This window comes from Oncorhynchus keta, unplaced genomic scaffold (genome assembly GCF_023373465.1).
Source record: "Oncorhynchus keta strain PuntledgeMale-10-30-2019 unplaced genomic scaffold, Oket_V2 Un_contig_30348_pilon_pilon, whole genome shotgun sequence".
NCBI lineage: Eukaryota > Metazoa > Chordata > Actinopteri > Salmoniformes > Salmonidae > Oncorhynchus > Oncorhynchus keta.
In genome coordinates this window covers 24,877-45,000 of record NW_026287003.1, presented here as the reverse complement: position 1 = coordinate 45,000, position 20,124 = coordinate 24,877, and the positions used below count along the sequence as shown (strand labels likewise).

Genomic DNA, 20,124 nt, shown 5'->3' with positions numbered 1-20,124 from the left:
CACACACACACACACACACACACACACACACACACACACACACACACACACACACACACACACACACCACACAAGGCATTTGAAGTGAGATGAGGTTGACTGTGAGCCGTTTTTATCTGTTGACTGACCGACTGACGTTCAGACTGAAGCAGTGTTACTGAACCATCATGTAAATCAGGAAGCTGGGGAGATGAGTTTATGGTCGGGTTATTAGAGATGCGGAATGTGTGTGATGTTCTAGGCCTGTACGTTGACGATATTATATGTTTTTAATGTTCCTGACAAACTCAGATAATCCAAATTGTCAAATTGATGTTATCTATTTTGTTACCCGTTTCTTCGTAGACTTGGAACCATTTTTATCTCATAGAAACATTAAGAAAATTAAATATTCTACATTTCTGTGGATATCCATAACTACAGCATGTTAGTTCAAGAGGAGCAGAGCACCATAACTACAGCATGTTAGTTCAAGAGGAGCAGAGCACCATAACTACAGCATGTTAGTTCAAGAGGAGCAGAGCACCATAACTACAGCATGTTAGTTCAAGAGGAGCAGAGCACCATAACTACAGCATGTTAGTTCAAGAGGAGCAGAGCACCATAACTACAGCATGTTAGTTCAAGAGGAGCAGAGCACCATAACTACAGCATGTTAGTTCAAGAGGAGCAGAGCACCATAACTACAGCATGTTAGTTCAAGAGGAGCAGAGCACCATAACTACAGCATGTTAGTTCAAGAGGAGCAGAGCACCATAACTACAGCATGTTAGTTCAAGAGGAGCAGAGCACCATAACTACAGCATGTTAGTTCAAGAGGAGCAGAGCACCATAACTACAGCATGTTAGTTCAAGAGGAGCAGAGCACCATAACTACAGCATGTTAGTTCAAGAGGAGCAGAGCACCATAACTACAGCATGTTAGTTCAAGAGGAGCAGAGCACCATAACTACAGCATGTTAGTTCAAGAGGAGCAGAGCACCATAACTACAGCATGTTAGTTCAAGAGGAGCAGAGCACCATAACTACAGCATGTTAGTTCAAGAGGAGCAGAGCACCATAACTACAGCATGTTAGTTCAAGAGGAGCAGAGCACCATAACTACAGCATGTTAGTTCAAGAGGAGCAGAGCACCATAACTACAGCATGTTAGTTCAAGAGGAGCAGAGCACCATAACTACAGCATGTTAGTTCAAGAGGAGCAGAGCACCATAACTACAGCATGTTAGTTCAAGAGGAGCAGAGCACCATAACTACAGCATGTTAGTTCAAGAGGAGCAGAGCACCATAACTACAGCATGTTAGTTCAAGAGGAGCAGAGCACCATAACTACAGCATGTTAGTTCAAGAGGAGCAGAGCACCATAACTACAGCATGTTAGTTCAAGAGGAGCAGAGCACCATAACTACAGCATGTTAGCATGTTTAGTTCAAGAGGAGCAGAGCACCATAACTACAGCATGTTAGTTCAAGAGGAGCAGAGCACCATAACTACAGCATGTTAGTTCAAGAGGAGCAGAGCACCATAACTACAGCATGTTAGTTCAAGAGGAGCAGAGCACCATAACTACAGCATGTTAGTTCAAGAGGAGCAGAGCACCATAACTACAGCATGTTAGTTCAAGAGGAGCAGAGCACCATAACTACAGCATGTTAGTTCAAGAGGAGCAGAGCACCATAACTACAGCATGTTAGTTCAAGAGGAGCAGAGCACCATAACTACAGCATGTTAGTTCAAGAGGAGCAGAGCACCATAACTACAGCATGTTAGTTCAAGAGGAGCAGAGCACCATAACTACAGCATGTTAGTTCAAGAGGAGCAGAGCACCATAACTACAGCATGTTAGTTCAAGAGGAGCAGAGCACCATAACTACAGCATGTTAGTTCAAGAGGAGCAGAGCACCATAACTACAGCATGTTAGTTCAAGAGGAGCAGAGCACCATAACTACAGCATGTTAGTTCAAGAGGAGCAGAGCACCATAACTACAGCATGTTAGTTCAAGAGGAGCAGAGCACCATAACTATAGCATGTTAGTTCAAGAGGAGCAGAGCACCATAACTACAGCATGTTAGTTCAAGAGGAGCAGAGCACCATAACTACAGCATGTTAGTTCAAGAGGAGCAGAGCACCATAACTACAGCATGTTAGTTCAAGAGGAGCAGAGCACCATAACTACAGCATGTTAGTTCAAGAGGAGCAGAGCACCATAACTACAGCATGTTAGTTCAAGAGGAGCAGAGCACCATAACTACAGCATGTTAGTTCAAGAGGAGCAGAGCAGAGCACCATAACTACAGCATGTTAGTTCAAGAGGAGCAGAGCACCATAACTATAGCATGTTAGTTCAGGAGAGAGCACCATAACTACAGCATGTTAGTTCAGAGCACCATAACTACAGCATGTTAGTTCAAGAGGAGCAGAGCACCATAACTACAGCATGTTAGTTCAAGAGGAGCAGAGCACCATAACTACAGCATGTTAGTTCAAGAGGAGCAGAGCACCATAACTACAGCATGTTAGTTCAAGAGGAGCAGAGCACCATAACTACAGCATGTTAGTTCAAGAGGAGCAGAGCACCATAACTACAGCATGTTAGTTAAAGAGGAGCAGAGCACCATAACTACAGCATGTTAGTTCAAGAGGAGCAGAGCACCATAACTACAGCATGTTAGTTCAAGAGGAGCAGAGCACCATAACTACAGCATGTTAGTTCAAGAGGAGCAGAGCACCATAACTATAGCATGTTAGTTAAAGAGGAGCAGAGCACCATAACTACAGCATGTTAGTTCAAGAGGAGCAGAGCACCATAACTATAGCATGTTAGTTAAAGAGGAGCAGAGCACCATAACTACAGCATGTTAGTTCAAGAGGAGCAGAGCACTATAACTACAGCATGTTAGTTCAAGAGGGACAGACAGAGCACCATAACTACAGCATGTTAGTTCAAGAGGAGCAGAGCACCATAACTATAGCATGTTAGTTCAAGAGGAGCAGAGCACCATAACTACAGCATGTTAGTTAAAGAGGAGCAGAGCACCATAACTACAGCATGTTAGTTCAAGAGGAGCAGAGCACCATAACTACAGCATGTTAGTTCAAGAGGAGCAGAGCACCATAACTACAGCATGTTAGTTCAAGAGGGACAGAGCACCATAACTACAGCATGTTAGTTCAAGAGGAGCAGAGCACCATAACTACAGCATGTTAGTTCAAGAGGAGCAGAGACCATAACTACAGCATGTTAGTTCAAGAGGAGCAGAGCACCATAATTATATGATCCAGTTCAAGAGGAAGAGCACCATAACTACAGCTGTTAGTAAAGAGGAGAAACCTACAGTTGTTAGTTTGTTAAGTCTCTGTTAAGTCTTTGTTAAGTCTCTGTTAAGTCAGAGCACCATAACTCTTTGTTAGTTCTGAAGTCTCTGTTAAGTCTTTGTTAAGTCTCTGTTAAGTCTCTATTAAGTATTTGTTAAGTCTCTGTTAAGTCTCTGTTAAGTCTTTGTTAAGTCTCTGTTAAGTCTCTGTTAAGTCTCTGTTAAGTCTCTGTTAAGTCTTTGTTAAGTCTCTGTTAAGTCTTTGCTAAGTCTTTGTTAAGTCTCTGTTAAGTCTCTGTTAAGTCTTTGTTAAGTCTTTGTTAAGTCTCTGTTAAGTCTTTGTTAAGTCTCTGTTAAGTCTCTGTTAAGTCTCTGTTAAGTCTCTGTTAAGTCTCTGTTAAGTCTCTGTTAAGTCTTTGTTAAGTCTCTGTTAAGTCTTTGTTAAGTCTTTGTTAAGTCTTTGTTAAGTCTCTGTTAAGTCTCTGTTAAGTCTTTGTTAAGTCTTTGTTAAGTCTTTGTTAAGTCTTTGTTAAGTCTTTGTTAAGTCTCTGTTAAGTCTTTGTTAAGTCTTTGTTAAGTCTTTGTTAAGTCTCTGTTAAGTCTTTGTTAAGTCTTTGTTAAGTCTCTGTTAAGTCTCTGTTAAGTCTTTGTTAAGTCTCTGTTAAGTCTCTGTTAAGTCTTTGTTAAGTCTTTGTTAAGTCTCTGTTAAGTCTTTGTTAAGTCTTTGTTAAGTCTCTGTTAAGTCTTTGTTAAGTCTTTGTTAAGTCTTTGTTAAGTCTCTGTTAAGTCTTTGTTAAGTCTTTGTTAAGTCTCTGTTAAGTTGTGTGTGTGTCTATTCTGTAATGCGTTGTGTGTGTGTGTCTATTCTGTAATGCGTTTTGTGTGTGTGTGTGTGCTTGTGTCTATTCTGTAATGCGTTGTGTGTGTGTCTATTCTGTAATGCGTTTTGTGTGCTTGTGCGTGTGTCTGTAATACGTTAGGCCTCAGAAAGAGAGCATGTGTCCTTCCATCTCCTTCTCACAGGACAGGGGCCCCAGAAAGAGAGCATGTGTCCTTCCATCTCCTTCTCACAGGACAGGGGCCTCAGAAAGAGAGCATGGCAAAGATTGATACTGTCAAAGAGGAATGTACACACAGACAGACAGGGTAGACAGAGTAGACATGCAGGCCTGGGAGACTGCCTGGCACTTACAGTACGGAGCCTGCCATGCTGCGTGAGGGAGGAAGAGGGAATGAAGGAGGGAGGGAGGAAGGGAGGGGAGGGAAAGAGAGAGAGAGAGAGAGGCAGGGAAGGAGGGAGGAAGGGAGGGGAGGGAAAGAGAGAGAGAGAGGCAGGGAAGGAGGGAGGAAGGGACTGGGGGGAGAGACAGAAACACAGCCAGCCGGACTAATCTCCTCTCCTTTCATTTCACCAACAATTCAGCCATCCCCGCCTCCCTCCCTCCTTCCCTGTCTGCCTGGCTGTCTCCTCGTTCCACAGCCTAAATAGAACTGGGCACGAGGAATAAAAGCTCTTCTCTTTTAATGCGAAGTGTTCTCTTTTGGAACTTGGACACAGTCTCTCCCCAGTAATGTAGCATTAGGAACTCCTTTCAGACGATTTTCAAGTTCATTCTCATAAGGGGTCTGCCTCATTGTTAGACTCATAAGGGGTCTGACTCATTGTTAGACTCATAAGGGGTCTGACTCATTGTTAGACTCATAAAGGTTCTGACTCATTGTTAGACTCATAAGGGGTCTGACTCATTGTTAGACTCATAACGGGTCTGCCTCATTGTTAGACTCATAAGGGGTCTGACTCATTGTTAGACTCATAAGGGGTCTGACTCGTTGTTAGACTCATAAAGGTTCTGACTCATTGTTAGACTCATAAAGTTCTGACTCATTGTTAGACTCATAAGGGCTCTGACTCATTGTTAGACTCATAAGGGGTCTGCCTCATTGTTAGACTCATAACGGGTCTGACTCATTGTTAGACTCATAACGGGTCTGACTCATTGTTAGACTCATAAAGGGTCTGACTCATTGTTAGACTCATAAGGTGTCTGACTCATTGTTAGACTCATAAAGGACTCGTTGTTAGACTCATAACTCTGCCTCATTGTTAGACTCATAACGGGTCTGACTCATTGTTAGACTCATAAGGGCTCTGACTCATTGTTAGACTCATAAGGGCTCTGACTCATTGTTAGACTCATAAGGGCTCTGACTCATTGTTAGACTCATAAGGGGCTCTGACTCATTGTTAGACTCATAAGGGCTCTGACTTGTTTGTTAGACTCATAAGGGTCTGACTCATTGTTAGACTCATAAGGGGTCTGACTCATTGTTAGACTCATAAGGGCTCTGACTCATTGTTAGACTCATAAGGGCTCTGACTCATTGTTAGACTCATAAGGGGTCTGACTCATTGTTAGACTCATAAGGGCTCTGACTCATTGTTAGACTCATAAGGGGTCTGACTCATTGTTAGACTCATAAGGGGTCTGACTCATTGTTAGACTCATAAGGGGTCTGACTCATTGTTAGACTCATAAGGGGTCTGACTCGTTGTTAGACTCATAAAGGTTCTGACTCATTGTTAGACTCATAAAGGTTCTGACTCATTGTTAGACTCATAAGGGGTCTGACTCGTTGTTAGACTCATAAAGGTTCTGACTCATTGTTAGACTCATAAAGGTTCTGACTCATTGTTAGACTCATAAGGGCTCTGACTCATTGTTAGACTCATAAGGGGTCTGACTCATTGTTAGGCTCATAAGGTGTCTGACTCGTTGTTAGGCTCATAAGGTGTCTGACTCGTTGTTAGACTCATAAGGGGTCTGACTCATTGTTAGACTCATAAGGGGTCTGACTCATTGTTAGACTCATAAGGGTCTGCCTCATTGTTAGACTCATAAGGGGTCTGACTCATTGTTAGACTCATAAGGGGTCTGACTCATTGTTAGACTCATAAGGGGTCTGACTCATTGCTAGACTCATTTTCCCCCAAAAGATAATCTCAAGAAATGTTTTTCTGTTAAAGGTAATCAAATCACAAATTCTCCAGGATACAGTTTTAAAAAATGGATTTATTTGATTGAGGAATAGGCCTGTTAAGGGAATATGCTTCGTAGCCCTTTCCTGCAGTCAAATGACCTGGCAGCCTCATGGGTGGAATGGTATTCATATTTCTTATCATTTCAAAATTAATAAACATTATATTTTTTAAACCTGCCAAAAATCAGGTGTTTATATGTCAAACAGTTGTGTTATATTTCAGTCTTCTGTGATGTATATAAAGTGTAATATTGGGATGCAAACTCCAAATTAAATACATTTCAACTCTGTATCTGATATGGTAGAGGTGTCTTTTTTTTTCAAAAGTCCATAACCATGTGTGTGAGGTGTATACTTTTGTTTCAAAGTAGATTTGTTTAAGACTACCCAGAACCACCCTGTGTCAGACTACCCATAACCACTCTGTGTCAGACTACCCAGAAGCACTCTGTGTCAGACTACCCAGAAGCACTCTGTGTCAGACTACCCAGAACCACTCTGTGTCAGACTACCCAGAAGCACTCTGTGTCAGACTACCCAGAAGCACTCTGTGTCAGACTACCCAGAACCACTCTGTGTCAGACTACCCAGAAGCACTCTGTGTCAGACTACCCAGAAGCACTCTGTGTCAGACTACCCAGAACCACTCTGTGTCAGACTACCCAGAAGCACTCTGTGTCAGACTACCCAGAAGCACTCTGTGTCAGACTACCCAGAAGCACTCTGTGTCAGACTACCCAGAAGCACTCTGTGTCAGACTACCCAGAACCACTCTGTGTCAGACTACCCAGAAGCACTCTGTGTCAGACTACCCAGAACCACTCTGTGTCAGACTACCCAGAAGCACTCTGTGTCAGACTACCCAGAAGCACTCTGTGTCAGACTACCCAGAAGCACTCTGTGTCAGACTACCCAGAAGCACTCTGTGTCAGACTACCCAGAAGCACTCTGTGTGACCCTGATTTAGCCCACTGCAGTAAATGAATGGATTACAGAATGCTGCTGTCCAACTGTGTTCCCTCAGACAGGCCTTATTCCTGAACATCTCTGTTTGGACAGTTGGACAGCAGACGGGCTGGCGTGATATTTACCTACGGAGTTGTAGGCCCATGGTGATGATGACGAGGACAACGACGATGATGATGATGATGATGGCGATGATGATATTTACACATTTACAGTCCAGGATTTCAAGACAAAAACGATTGTAGGCCATAGTTCAAAAGATTTTGAGTTGACAAAAAAAAAGACAGGGCAATAATTACGCAAAGCGACCTACTTACTGTAGAAAACTGGTCTACATGGGCAGAACGGCCCAACACTGCCAAGCTGCAGAAGACTGTAGCAACCTGGGATACATGGGCAGAACGGCCCAACACTGCCAAGCTGCAGAAAGACTGTAGCAACCTGGGATACATGGGCAGAACGGCCCAACACTGCCAAGCTGCAGAAAGACTGTAGCAACCTGGGATACATGGGCAGAACGGCCCAACACTGCCAAGCTGCAGAAAGACTGTAGCAACCTGGGATACATGGGCAGAACGGCCCAACACTGCCAAGCTGCAGAAAGACTGTAGCAACCTGGGATACATGGGCAGAACGGCCCAACACTGCCAAGCTGCAGAGAGACTGTAGCAACCTGGGATACAAGGGCAGAACGTAACACTGCCAAGCTGCAGAAAGACTGTAGCAACCTGGGATACATGGGCAGAACGGCCCAACACTGCCAAGCTGCAGAAAGACTGTAGCAACCTGGGATACAAGGGCAGAACGCCCAACACTGCCAAGCTGCAGAAAGACTGTAGCAACCTGGGATACATGGGCAGAACGGCCCAACACTGCCAAGCTGCAGAGAGACTGTAGCAACCTGGGATACATGGGCAGAACGGCCCAACACTGCCAAGCTGCAGAGAGACTGTAGCAACCTGGGATACATGGGCAGAACGGCCCAACACTGGCAGCAGAAAGACTGTATCAACCTGGGATACATGGGCAGAACGGCCCAACACTGCCAAGCTGCAGAAAGACTGTAGCAACCTGGGATACATGGGCAGAACGGCCCAACACTCCCAAGCAGCAGAAAGACTGTATCAACCTGGGATACATGGGCAGAACGGCCCAACACTGCCAAGCTGCAGAAAGACTGTAGCAACCTGGGATACATGGGCAGAACGGCCCAACACTGCCAAGCTGCAGAAAGACTGTAGCAACCTGGGATACATGGGCAGAACGGCCCAACACTGCCAAGCTGCAGAGAGACTGTAGCAACCTGGGAGACATGGGCAGAACGGCCCAACACTGCCAAGCTGCAGAAAGACTGTAATATCTGGGATACATGGGCAGAACTGCCCAACACTGCCAAGCTGCAGAAAGACTGTAGCAACCTGGGCTACATGGGCAGAACGGCCCAACACTGCCAAGCTGCAGAGAGACTGTAGCAACCTGGGAGACATGGGCAGAACGGCCCAACACTGCCAAGCTGCAGAAAGACTGTAGCAACCTGGGATACATGGGCAGAACTGCCCAACACTGCCAAGCTGCAGAAAGACTGTAGCAACCTGGGATACATGGGCAGAACTGCCCAACACTGCCAAGCTGCAGAGAGACTGTAGCAACCTGGGATACATGGGCAGAACGGCCCAACACTGCCAAGCTGCAGAGAGACTGTAGCAACCTGGGATACATGGGCAGAACGGCCCAACACTGCCAAGCTGCAGAAAGACTGTAGCAACCTGGGATACATGGGCAGAACGGCCCAACACTGCCAAGCTGCAGAAAGACTAATACCTGAGATCTAAAGCAACAGAGCACATTGTCTATACACGACCAGACAACCCCATTATTTGTTATATTCTATTTAACCATTATTTAGAGAAGGAGTCAAAGCTGAGACCACGGTGTCTTTATTTAGACAGGGAGTCAATGCTGAGACCAAGGTGTCTTTATTTAGACAGGGAGTTAATGCTGAGACCGATGTGTCTTTATTTAGACAGGGAGTCAATGCTGAGACCAAGGTGTCTTTATTTAGACAGGGAGTCAGTGCTGAGACCAAGGTGTCTTTATTTAGACAGGGAGTCAATGCTGAGACCAATGTGTCTTTATTTAGACAGGGAGTCAGTGCTGAGACCAAGGTGTCTTTATTTAGACAGGGAGTCAATGCTGAGACCAATGTGTCTTTATTTAGACAGGGAGTCAGTGCTGAGACCAAGGTGTCTTTATTTAGACAGGGAGTCAATGCTGAGACCGATGTGTCTTTATTTAGACAGGGAGTCAGTGCTGAGACCAAGGTGTCTTTATTTAGACAGGGAGTCAGTGCTGAAACCAGGGTGTCTTTATTTAGACAGGGAGTCAATGCTGAGACCAAGGTGTCTTTATTTAGACAGGGAGTCAATGCTGAGACCAATGTGTCTTTATTTAGACAGGGAGTCAATGCTGAGACCAATGTGTCTTTATTTAGACAGGGAGTCAATGCTGAGACCGATGTGTCTTTATTTAGACAGGGAGTCAATGCTGAGACCAAGGTGTCTTTATTTAGACAGGGAGTCAGTGCTGAGACCAAGGTCTCTTTTCCAGAGGAGCCTTGTAAAATCACCAAAATACACATCAAAATAAAATAAAAAACCCCACATTAAACTACACATTCATATACACAATATAATACATGTTGTTATACACAAGAATAGAGGAAAAGCAGGGATGTGATCTACATGACTTCAAAGAGGACCAGACAACCTTTTGGTAAAGGATGCAGTGATGAGTCATTCAACTGTCTCCTGTGATAAAACACAAGGTGCTATGAAGAACGACATCCAGGGGTTTAAGAGTAGAGGCAGCTACACTTTGATGAATAGAATCACCATCATCAATAACAGGTAGACAGATTGATAAATATAATCACTATCATCAATAACAGGTAGACAGATTGATAAATATAATCACCATCATCAATAACAGGTAGACAGATTGATAAATATAGTCACTATCATCAATAACAGGTAGACAGATTGATAAATATAATCACCATCATCAATAACAGGTAGACAGATTGATAAATATAATCACCATCATCAATAACAGGTAGACAGATTGATAAATATAATCACCATCATCAATAACAGGTAGACAGATTGATAAATATAATCACTATCATCAATAACAGGTAGACAGATTGATAAATATAATCACTATCATCAATAACAGGTAGACAGATTGATAAATATAGTCACTATCATCAATAACAGGTAGACAGATTGATAAATATAATCACCATCATCAATAACAGGTAGACAGATTGATAAATATAATCACCATCATCAATAACAGGTAGACAGATTGATAAATATAATCACCATCATCAATAACAGGTAGACAGATTGATAAATATAATCACCATCATCAATAACAGGTAGACAGATTGATAAATATAATCACCATCATCAATAACAGGTAGACAGATTGATAAATAGAATCACCATCATCAATAACAGGTAGACAGATTGATAAATAGAATCACCATCATCAATAACAGGTAGACAGATTGATAAATATAGTCACTATCATCAATAACAGGTAGACAGATTGATAAATAGAATCACCATCATCAATAACAGGTAGACAGATTGATAAATAGAATCACCATCATCAATAACAGGTAGACAGATTGATAAATATAGTCACTATCATCAATAACAGGTAGACAGATTGATGAATAGAATCACCATCATCAATAACAGGTAGACAGATTGATAAATATAATCACCATCATCAATAACAGGTAGACAGATTGATAAATAGAATCACCATCATCAATAACAGGTAGACAGATTGATAAATATAATCACCATCATCAATAACAGGTAGACAGATTGATAAATATAATCACCATCATCAATAACAGGTAGACAGATTGATAAATATAATCACCATCATCAATAACAGGTAGACAGATTGATAAATATAATCACCATCATCAATAACAGGTAGACAGATTGATAAATATAATCACCCTCATCAATAACAGTTAGACAGATTGATACATATAATCACCATCATCAATAACAGGTAGACAGATTGATAAATATAATCACCATCATCAATAACAGGTAGACAGATTGATAAATATAATCACCATCATCAATAACAGTTAGACAGATTGATAAATATAATCACCATCATCAATAACAGGTAGACAGATTGATAAATATAATCACCATCATCAATAACAGGTAGACAGATTGATAAATATAATCACCATCATCAATAACAGGTAGACAGATTGATAAATATAATCACCATCATCAATAACAGGTAGACAGATTGATAAATATAATCACCATCATCAATAACAGGTAGACAGATTGATAAATATAATCACCATCATCAATAACAGGTAGACAGATTGATAAATATAATCACCATCATCAATAACAGGTAGACAGATTGATAAATATAATCACCATCATCAATAACAGGTAGACAGATTGATAAATATAATCACCATCATCAATAACAGGTAGACAGATTGATAAATATAATCACCATCATCAATAACAATAGACAGATTGATAAATATAATCACCATCATCAATAACAGGTAGACAGATTGATAAATATAATCACCATCATCAATAACAGGTAGACAGATTGATAAATATAATCACCATCATCAATAACAGGTAGAAAGATTGATAAATATAATCACCATCATCAATAACAGGTAGACAGATTGATAAATATAATCACCATCATCAATAACAGGTAGACAGATTGATAAATATAGTCACTATCATCAATAACAGGTAGACATATTGATAAATATAGTCACTATCATCAATAACAGGTAGACAGATTGATAAATATAGTCACTATCATCAATAACAGGTCAGATTGATAAATATAGTCACTATCAAATAACAGGTAGACAGATTGATAAATATAGTCACTATCATCAATAACAGGTAGACAGATTGATAAATATAATCACCATCATCAATAACAGGTAGACAGATTGATAAATATAATCACCATCATCAATAACAGGTAGACAAATTGATAAATATAGTCACTATCATCAATAACAGGTAGACAGATTGATAAATATAGTCACTATCATCAATAACAGGTAGACAGATTGATTAATAGAATCACCATCATCAATAACAGGTAGACAGATTGATAAATATAATCACCATCATCAATAACAGGTAGACAGATTGATAAATATAATCACCATCATCAATAACAGGTAGACAGATTGATAAATATAGTCACCATCATCAATAACAGGTAGACAGATTGATAAATATAGTCACTATCATCAATAACAGGTAGACAGATTGATAAATATAATCACCATCATCAATAACAGGTAGACAGATTGACTGGAAAATCTACTTCCTGTTGACTAGAGAGACGAGATCAGTTTCCATTTAAAAAAATAGCCCACTTTAAATTTTAGTTTCTTAACAATCTCAGTCGTATGTTTTTTAAACGATAAATCATTGTCGATCCAAATACCAAGGTATTTTGTATGCAGGGACTCGTTCGATTATAGAACCATCCGATCAGTAAAGATATAATCCATCTGAGACAATCTTACCAAAAAAACAACATTATATTTAGTTTTGACCGTATTATTAAGTAGGAGTTTTGTAGATACTACAACATGACAGCCGTGTCACTACCAGGTCAGCAGTCGGGGTTGTTACATACATAATAGTATCATCCCAAGATTAAATACAATTTATGTTTAAAATGGAGTAAATAACCTGAAACAGGAAATGGTCCCATTGGACAGGAAGTTCTCAAAGTGGGGTCCGAGGTACTGCAGGGGGTAAGCTGACAGATTCCCCGCCCCGAAACTAAAACTAAATTACTTATTTAAAAAAAAATGAATGTTACTAATAAGATTAAATGATTTTTGGCCAAGGGATCTGTGGAATAAGTTTAACGTGTGTAATACAATACAATGTTTATTTTTATGTTGTTTAAAAAAAACAACATAAATGCTCTGTAATTGAGGCTTTAAAACTTAAACATTTTCTCTCGGCCTCCTGGAAAAATGTGTAGAATTACAGGATATTATCTTTAAAGCTGCTGCAACAACAACACATCTCTCTGCCCCATGACAAAAAGTGTACAACTGCAGGAAATGAGCTTGAAAACTGTAAAAATGTATGTCCGGAGCCAAGAGATGGGCCTTTGCAGGGCCCGAGACTTGGTTTGTTCGGCCATGTACTGCCGAAGCCATATTGGTATGCTATTTAAAAAAAAAATCTCACTCAAGAGACTATGATGTGGTCTCTGGTGAATTTGCTGTGACAACAGGGGTCTCTGGTGAATTTGCTGTGACAACAGGGGTCCTTGGTGAATTTGCTGTGACAACAGGGGTCTCTGGTGAATTTGCTGTGACAACAGGGGTCCCTGGTGAATTTGCTGTGACAACAGGGGTCCTTGGTGAATTTGCTGTGACAACAGGGGTCTCTGGTGAATTTGCTGTGACAACAGGGGTCCTTGGTGAATTTGCTGTGACAACAGGGGTCCTTGGTGAATTTGCTGTGACAACAGGGGTCCTTGGTGAATTTGCTGTGACAACAGGGGTCCTTGGTGAATTTGCTGTCACAATAGAGGTCCCTGGTGGATTTGCTGTGACAACAAGGGTCCCCGGCCCTGAAAAGCTTGAGAAGCCTTGTTGTAGGACACACCAACGACAGGTTTATCCCTGGTGAATTTGCTGTCACAACAAGGGTCCCCGGCCCTGAAAAGCTTGAGAAGCCTTGTTGTAGGACACCCCAACACACAGGTTTATCCCTGGTGAATTTGCTGTCACAACAAGGGTCCCCGGCCCTGAAAAGCTTGAGAAGCCTTGTTGTAGGACACACCAACACACAGGTTTATCCCTGGTGAATTTGCTGTCACAACAAGGGTCCCCGGCCCTGAAAAGCTTGAGAAGCCTTGTTGTAAGGACACCCCAACACACAGGTTTATCCCTGGTGAATTTGCTGTCACAACAAGGGTCCCCGGCCCTGAAAAGCTTGAGAAGCCTTGTTGTAGGACACCCCAACACACAGGTTTATCCCTGGTGAATTTGCTGTCACAACAAGGGTCCCCGGCCCTGAAAAGCTTGAGAAGCCTTGTTGTAGGACACCCCAACACACAGGTTTATCCCTGGTGAATTTGCTGTCACAACAAGGGTCCCCGGCCCTGAAAAGCTTGAGAAGCCTTGTTGTAGGACACCCCAACGACAGGTTTATCCACACATGAAACACACAGATGAAACAATATGCAATAAAGATTCATTTTCCATCAACAAATACAATGGAAATTGGAAATAGTATAATGCATTTTAATTAGCACAAAATATAATATTATGTCATTGGCATTTCAAAATGGATTGTTTAAAAAAAAAATGTATTCATTTATTTTAACTTTACTTATTTTTTAACTAGGCAAGTCAGTTAAGAACAAATTCTTATTTTCAATGACAGTCTAGGAACAGTGGGTTAACTGCCTGTTCAGGGGCAGAACGACAGATTTGTACCTTGTCAGCTCGTGGATTCGAACTTGCAACCTTTCGGTTACTAGTCCAACACTCTAACCACTAGGCTACCCCTTGTTGACTAGAACATTTCGGTATTATTTTGTTTTTTACAAACTAACCAGTGTGTTTTTTTCTAAAGGCAAAAGTAACAATGTAATGACTTGGTCTAAAAGCACTAAGATCAGGAATCATACAAGCTCTCGTCTGCACATGGATAAATAGTCAACCTTAACTACACGCTACAGCACTGGAGACAAACACTATGGGGAATTCATGTAGCCTTCTGGCTCCTGCTTCTCTGTAGTAACAGCTGGGTTAGGAATGTCCAATGTTGGCATTCAGTTGGCATGGTTTGACGATGGTATTATTGGGAGACCATGCCGGAAAACTTTGAATTTGATATTTTGCCAAGAAATACGTTTGAATGAAAGTATAGCATACTTCCAAATAGAATGTCCACGACACAATGTTTTAGTTTCGAAACCGTAATTCTGGAACGGGGTGAGTGACTGGTTGACGGGAAGTCAGGCGTAGGAGAGTAGAGATGGGTGGTAACAGCTTTAATATATACCCTGGCCCAAAGGTACAGGAGAACTTTAATATATACCCTGGCCCAAAGGTACAGGAGAACTTTAATATATACCCTGGCCCAAAGGTACAGGAGAGCAGAGATGGGTGGTAACAGCTTTAATATATACCCTGGCCCAAAGGTACAGGAGAACTTTAATATATACCCTGGCCCAAAGGTGTAAGTCGCTCTGGATAAGAGCGTCTGCTAAATGACTTAAATGTAAATGTACAGGAGAGCAGAGATGGGTGGTAACAGGATAACTTTAATATATACCCTGGCCCAAAGATACAGGAGAGCAGAGATGGGTGGTAACAGCTTTAATATATACCCTGGCCCAAATGTACAGGAGAGCAGAGATGGGTGGTAACAGGATAACTTTAATATATACCCTGGCCCAAAGGTACAGGAGAGCAGAGATGGGTGGTAACAGCTTTAATATACACCCTGGCCCAAAGGTACAGGAGAGCAGAGATGGGTGGTAACAGGATAACTTTAATATATACCCTGGCCCAAAGGTACAGGAGAACAGAGATGGGTGGTAACAGCTTTAATATATACCCTGGCCCAAAGGCACAGGAGAACTTTAATATATACCCTGGCCCAAAGGTACAGGAGAGCAGAGATGGGTGGTAACAGGATAACTTTAATATATACCCTGGCCCAAAGGTACAGGAGAGCAGAGATGGGTGGTAACAGCTTTAATATATACCCTGGCCCAAAGGTACAGGAGAGCAGAGATGGGTGGTAACAGCTTTAATATATACCCTGGCCCAAAGGTACAGGAGAGCAGAGATGGGTGGTAACAGCTTTAATATACACCCTGGCCCAAAGGTACAGGAAAGCAGAGATGGGTGGTAACAGGATAACTTTAATATATACCCTGGCCCAAAGGTACAGGAGAACAGAGATGGGTGGTAACAGCTTTAATATATACCCTGGCCCAAAAGGCACAGGTGAGGCAGCAAAAAGCACAACCATGGTAACATGAACCGGATTAAACAAAACAAACAACCCTAGGTTATAAACAACCCTTGGTTATAAACAACCCTAGGTTATAAACAACCCTAGGTTATAAACAACTCTAGGTTATAAACAACCCTAGGTTATAAACAACCCTAGGTTAGAAACAACCCTAGGTTATAAACAACCCTAGGTTATAAACAACCCTAGGTTATAAACAAACCTAGGTTATAAACAACCCTAGGTTATAAACAACCCTAGGTTATAAACAACCCTAGGTTATAAACAACTCTAGGTTATAAACAACCCTAGGTTATAAACAAACCTAGGTTATAAACAACCCTAGGTTATAAACAAACCTAGGTTAAAAACAACCCTAGGTTATAAACAACCCTAGGTTATGAACAAACCTAGGTTATAAACAAACCTAGGTTAGAAACAACCCTAGGTTAGAAACAACCCTAGGTTATAAACAACCCTAGGTTATAAACAACCCTAGGTTATAAACAACTCTAGGTTATAAACAACCCTAGGTTATAAACAAACCTAGGTTATAAACAACCCTAGGTTAGAAACAACCCTAGGTTATAAACAAACCTAGGTTATAAACAACCCTAGGTTATAAACAACCCTAGGTTATAAACAACCCTAGGTTAGAAACAACCATAGGTTAGAAACAACCCTAGGTTATAAACAACCCTAGGTTATAAACAACCCTAGGTTATAAACAACTCTAGGTTATAAACAACCCTAGGTTATAAACAAACCTAGGTTATAAACAACCCTAGGTTAGAAACAACCCTAGGTTATAAACAAACCTAGGTTATAAACTACCCTAAGTTATAAACAACCCTAGGTTATAAACAACCCTTTGGTTAGAAACAACCATAGGTTAGAAACAACCCTAGGTTATAAACAACCCTAGGTTATAAACAACCCTCTAGGTTATAAACAACGCTAGGTTATAAACAACTCTAGGTTATAAACAACTCTAGGTTATAAACAACCCTAGGTTATAAACAACCCTAGGTTAGAAACAAACCTAGGTTATAAACAACCCTAGGTTAGAAACAACCCTAGGTTATAAACAAACCTAGGTTATAAACTACCCTAGGTTATAAACAACCCTAGGTTATAAACAACCCTAGGTTAGAAACAACCCTAGGTTAGAAACAACCCTAGGTTATAAACAACCCTAGGTTATAAACAACCCTCTAGGTTATAAACAACCCTAGGTTATAAACAACTCTAGGTTATAAACAACTCTAAGTTATAAACAAACCTAGGTTATAAACAACCCTAGGTTAGAAACAACCCTAGGTTATAAACAACCCTAGGTTATAAACAACTCTAGGTTATAAACAACTCTAGGTTATAAACAATCCTAGGTTAGAAACAAACCTAGGTTATAAACAACCCTAGGTTATAAACAACCCTAGGTTATAAACAACCCTAGGTTATAAACAACCCTAGGTTATAAACAACCCTAGGTTAGAAACAACCCTAGGTTATAAACAACCATAGGTTAGAAACAACCCTAGGTTATAAACAACTCTAGGTTATAAACAACTCTAGGTTATAAACAACTCTAAGTTATAAACAAACTGGCTCGAAGACCATTGACGTCGACCGCCGAACGCCGCCCGAACAAGGAGAGGACACTCACGACATCATTACAACACTGGGTTACCCTGGAACACTCACGACATCATTACAACACTGGGTTACCCTGGAACACTCACGACATCATTACAACACTGGGTTACCCTGAAACACTCACGACATCATTACAACACTGGGTTACCCTGGAACACTCACGACATCATTACAACACTGGGTTACCCTGGAACACTCACGACATCATTACAACACTGGGTTACCCTGGAACACTCACGACATCATTACAACACTGGGTTACCCTGGAACACTCACGACATCATTACAACACTGGGTTACCCTGGAACACTCACATCACATCATTACAACACTGGGTTACCCTGGAACACTCACGACATCATTACAACACTGGGTTACCCTGGAACACTCATGACATCATTACAACACTGGGTTACCCTGGAACACTCACGACATCATTACAACACTGGGTTACCCTGGAACACTCATGACATCATTACAACACTGGGTTACCCTGGAACACTCACGACATCATTACAACACTGGGTTACCCTGGAACACTCACGACATCATTACAACACTGGGTTACCCTGGAACACTCACGACATCATTACAACACTGGGTTACCCTGGAACACTCACGACATCATTACAACACTGGGTTACCCTGGAACACTCACAACATCATTACAACACTGGGTTACCCTGGAACACTCACGACATCATTACAACACTGGGTTACCCTGGAACACTCACGACATCATTACAACACTGGGTTACCCTGGAACACTCACAACATCATTACAACACTGGGTTACCCTGGAACACTCACGACATCATTACAACACTGGGTTACCCTGGAACACTCACGACATCATTACAACACTGGGTTACCCTGGAACACTCACGACATCATTACAACACTGGGTTACCCTGGAACACTCACGACATCATTACAACACTGGGTTACCCTGGAACACTCACGACATCATTACAACACTGGGTTACCCTGGAACACTCACGACATCATTACAACACTGGGTTACCCTGGAACACTCACGACATCATTACAACACTGGGTTACCCTGGAACACTCACGAACATCATTAATGTTGTCAGCCTGGTTTGATAGTTTGACAGCAGGGTCAAAGGTCAAGTTCCATTTCAATCCAGTCAATTCAGGAACTACACATTAACATGTAAATTCTCTTCAATGCTTTTCAATTGGAATTTGGTTTTTATTTCTGAATTGACTGGAAATTAAAATGGAATTGACCCCAACCCTGTTTGATAGTGACTGTATTGATGTTGGGGCCAAGGTTCTGGTTTCATTGAATATCTAAGAAGTCGTTATTCCTTCTACACAATAACATATGGCACAGACAGACAGATATACAGACAGACAGATATACAGACAGACAGATATACAGACAGACAGATATACAGACAGACAGATATACAGACAGACAGATATACACAGACAGACAGATATACAGACAGACAGATATACAGACAGACAGATATACAGACAGACAGATATACATATACAGACAGACAGACATACAGACAGACAGACAGACAGACAGACAGACAGACAGACAGACAGACAGACAGACAGACAGACAGACAGACAGACAGACAGACATACAGACAGATATACAGACAGACAGATATACAGACAGACAGATATACAGACAGATATACAGACAGACAGATATACAGACAGACAGATATACAGACAGACATACAGACAGACAGATATACAGACAGACAGATATACAGACAGACAGATATACAGACAGACAGACAGACAGACAGACAGATATACAGACAGACAGATATACAGACAGACAGATATACAGACAGACAGATATACAGACAGACAGACAGACAGACAGACAGATATACAGACAGACAGACAGACAGACAGATATACAGACAGACAGATATACAGACAGACATACAGACAGACAGATATACAGACAGACAGATATACAGACAGACAGATATACAGACAGACAGATATACCCTGTTTTGATTTAATAATACATCCTCTTTTCACTGA

General features: G+C 41.3%; 2 long non-coding RNA genes across 10 annotated transcripts; one reads left to right on the top strand and one right to left on the bottom strand.

Moving 5' to 3' along the window:
• Positions 1-7,704: 7,704 nt before the first annotated feature.
• Positions 7,705-9,892, bottom strand: LOC127923650 (uncharacterized). 8 transcript variants are annotated; one of them, XR_008114945.1, is made up of 6 exons: positions 8,972-9,892; positions 8,451-8,624; positions 8,335-8,392; positions 8,223-8,280; positions 8,050-8,107; positions 7,705-7,994 (listed from the first exon to the last, which is right to left on the bottom strand). It is a non-coding gene; the product is annotated as an uncharacterized LOC127923650 (long non-coding RNA). The 8 variants fall into 8 exon arrangements; XR_008114950.1 differs by lacking the exon at positions 8,335-8,392 and having other exon boundaries at positions 8,393-8,624; XR_008114948.1 differs by lacking the exon at positions 8,223-8,280.
• Positions 9,893-15,050: 5,158 nt separating this feature from the next.
• LOC127923651 (uncharacterized) lies at positions 15,051-16,629 on the top strand. 2 transcript variants are annotated; one of them, XR_008114954.1, is made up of 3 exons: positions 15,051-15,640; positions 16,187-16,499; positions 16,585-16,629. It is a non-coding gene; the product is annotated as an uncharacterized LOC127923651 (long non-coding RNA). The 2 variants fall into 2 exon arrangements; XR_008114953.1 differs by having other exon boundaries at positions 16,132-16,499.
• The last annotated feature ends 3,495 nt before the right edge of the window (positions 16,630-20,124 follow it).